Source organism: Orcinus orca, chromosome 14 (assembly GCF_937001465.1).
Source record: "Orcinus orca chromosome 14, mOrcOrc1.1, whole genome shotgun sequence".
Taxonomy (NCBI): Eukaryota; Metazoa; Chordata; class Mammalia; order Artiodactyla; family Delphinidae; genus Orcinus; species Orcinus orca.
In genome coordinates, this window is record NC_064572.1 from 85,012,950 (window position 1) to 85,016,124 (window position 3,175).

General features: G+C 45.5%; 1 pseudogene; it reads left to right on the plus strand.

Moving 5' to 3' along the window:
- Window positions 1-746: 746 nt before the first annotated feature.
- On the plus strand, window positions 747-1,494 carry LOC101288294 (zinc finger matrin-type protein 2-like; annotated as a pseudogene).
- The last annotated feature ends 1,681 nt before the right edge of the window (window positions 1,495-3,175 follow it).

Below are 3,175 nucleotides of genomic sequence, written 5' to 3' on the forward strand. Positions count from 1 at the left end.
TCTCAAGGAGCTCTTGAGAAGATCAAACATATACAGTGGAAGTCTTGTGGAAGGTCAAATATATACAGTGTGTTAGGATTCTGGGGGTTGCCAGTGACAGAAACCCACCTGCACCAGGCTGGACAAAGAGAGGAACCCACTGGCTCAAGGAATCCATGGATGGATCAAAGAATCACAGTGCCAGAAGGGCAAGGACTTACTGGGAATCGGGAACAACTGGATTCTCCATCTGGCCTCTCCCTCTGCCTCTACCATGGAGGCTTAGTTTACTTAGTAATGGGTGGGAGGAGATTGTCTCACGTACAGGATTAGAATAAATATTAAATTTTAAACACCTCAGAGAAGTGCCTAGGAGGATGCCCCTAGTAGGAGCTCGATAAATTTCCCTATTTCCCCTTACAGGCGTCTCACGGTAATGGAGCCCAAGGACATACAATTTGTTACCCGACATGCTTTGTGTGGGGTGTAATGGAAAATGGACAATGGGAGAAAAGGGAGGAAAAGAAGAGATAACGGAACTTTGGAGTCACTGGAGAGAATCTTGCAGGCATTTCTGAGTCCAACAGAGATACCCTCTCCTCACAAAAACCAGAGAGGCGTATTCAACCTCTCTGCCTGCCAGGATAGTTGCAGAAATTGTCTCGAAGAAAGCCTTATCACAAAAGAAACCACCCCTCCTAAATAATGCACAGATAAGTAAAATGGAACATCTAGAGCTAGAAAATAGAAATGTATTTACAGCGTTTATGGAACTGAGTCAGAAAATCGCTGTAGATTCAAGAATGAACTTGGACTCAGAGAGACTGAAAAACCCCTGAAATTAGGATATAAGTATTGATTTAAAAATAAGTGAGGGGCAGTGAAGATGGCGTCGGCAGTGGGACAAAAAACTTGGACTTTTGCTGAAAGTGGGACAAAGATGAATATGAACAGCTCGCGAGAAGAGGCTCACGGAAGAGAGAGAAAAGAAGGATGGAAAACCAGTGCGGCCAGGGAAGCGAGAGCTTCTCCGGCATAGGGACTCCAAGGTGGACCTGGAATCCAAACCCGGGAGGACAACTGTCATTACCAAGACCACCCCACAGTCTGAGACGGGAAGATACTACTGCAATGTCTGTGACGGTGTGCTGAAAGACTCCATCAACTTCCTGGATCACATTAGCGGAAAGAAACATCAGTGAAACCTGGGCTTGTCTACACGTGTGGAACATTCCACTTTGGATCAGGTGAAGAAATGTTTTGAAGTCAACGAGAAGAAAATGGAAAAGAAGAAGAAGGATTATGATTTGGAGGGAAGGATAAAGGAACTCAGAGAAGAGGAGGAAAAGGCCAAAGCCTACGAGAAAGAGAAACAGAAGGAGAAGAAAAGAAGGGCAGAGGAGGACTTGACATTGGAGGAAGGTGAGGTGGCAGCTGTGATGGGCTTCTCTGGCTTTGCTTCCACCAAGAAGAGTTACTGAGGCTTTCTATGCTTGGCTTTCTGCCAGGCCTAACTTTGTGTATGTGGATGTCATTTTGGGGGAGGTACTGGGGAAAGTCCTCAAGAGCGGCAGGGGGCAGGGCTAGAGGGTGGGTGCTTGTGGTTTCCCTCTGCCTTCAGAGAGAGCACAGGATGCAAAGGAACGTGCTGTGGCATGTTCCTTCAGCCTCAGTATTTCACTGGAGACAGAGGACCTCTGATCATCTGAGTTCCCAATGAAGAAAAACTTCTGCTTCTGAGGCTGCTTTCCCGAAACTCCCCCTGCATCTTTTCCTTTTCATCTGTCCATCTCCTCTGAGCATCATACGTTTATCCTGTGTTCTGCCTTTGTTTTAATTTTTACTCTTGCTTAGCCTACAGCAGAAGGGTTCTCTGGGTCCCCAGTTTCCAGCTGATAGCATATCCTTGACGGGCCCCTCCTTTCCCCATTCTCCCCCAACCCTGCCCCGTGGTTCTCTGGCCACCTGTGCACACGTGTGTACTTCTGCCTGGGTCATTGGTATGTGTGGGTGTGTGTGCATGAAACTGTCACATAGAGGGAGCCTGAACTGCAGCCTCAAGAGCACTGCTGCCTTGGGGCCTGGTGTTCTCAGCTTCCTCAGAGCATGTAACAGGAAATTAAATGGGATGAGTGTTCGGTGTGGTTTTTGTCTGGTGAGTTTTTAACCTTTGTTCTTCGTATGTAAACTGTTCAGCTTTTCCTATTTGTTTCATTTGACTGAGGATTGCTCTGTTTTTGTCTTCTTTGTAAGCAGGCTCTTGGAAGAACCTGTTTGATGCAAAAATGAAAAAGGAGAAAACCTCATATGAGAGCTCTTGGGTCTCAGAGGCTGTTCAACATGTATAATAATGGCATTGACTGGGCCTATTTCAAAAAACAATAAGTGAGGACTTCCCTGGTGGCTCAGTAGTTAAGAATCCACCTGCCAATGCAGGGGACACAGGTTTGAGCCCTGGTCCAGGAAGATCCCACATGCCACAGAGCAACTAAGCCCGTGCGCCACAACTACTGAGCCCACGTGCCACAACTACTAAAGCCCGTGCTCCTGGAGCCCGTGCTCCACAACAAGAGAAGCCACCACAATGAGAAGCCGTGCACCACAACGAAGAGTAGCTCCCGCTCGCTGCAACTAGAAAAAGCCCGGGCATAGCAGGGAAGACCCAATGAAGCCAAAAATATACAAATAAATTTATTAAAAAATAAAATTAAATAAAAATAAGTGAGCATTCTTAGAGCAACTGCCATGGGCTGATACTGGTTAGTAGATTAGACATAGACAACTTCAAGGAGACTAAAATACCCAGGACAAAACTGCTCTCACCATCCCTAGCTGAGGTGTCACCAGTGCCCTGATGAGGAGAGATCCAAAGGAAATAATCAGAAGTGAGGAAAAAGATATTTTTTAAATGGCAAAGGTGCTGATTATAATATAAAAAAGAAACAACTGAAATTTCCAGGTAAGAAAGCAAATTATTTCAATACCAATCATATAACATAAAACTGTACACACACAGAAAGCGATACAAAGGGAACGTGATAAAGTCTTACCAGTGGTCTGCCTGTGCGGGGTGCCACTTGTTCTTGCTGCATTTCTTTTCAGCAATGAATCTGCAGTACTCTTCATTAAAGACAATTTTAGGGAAATGTTTAAAAATGATTTCTCTTACTGCTGAAGAGTGGTACCTGGGAGATCC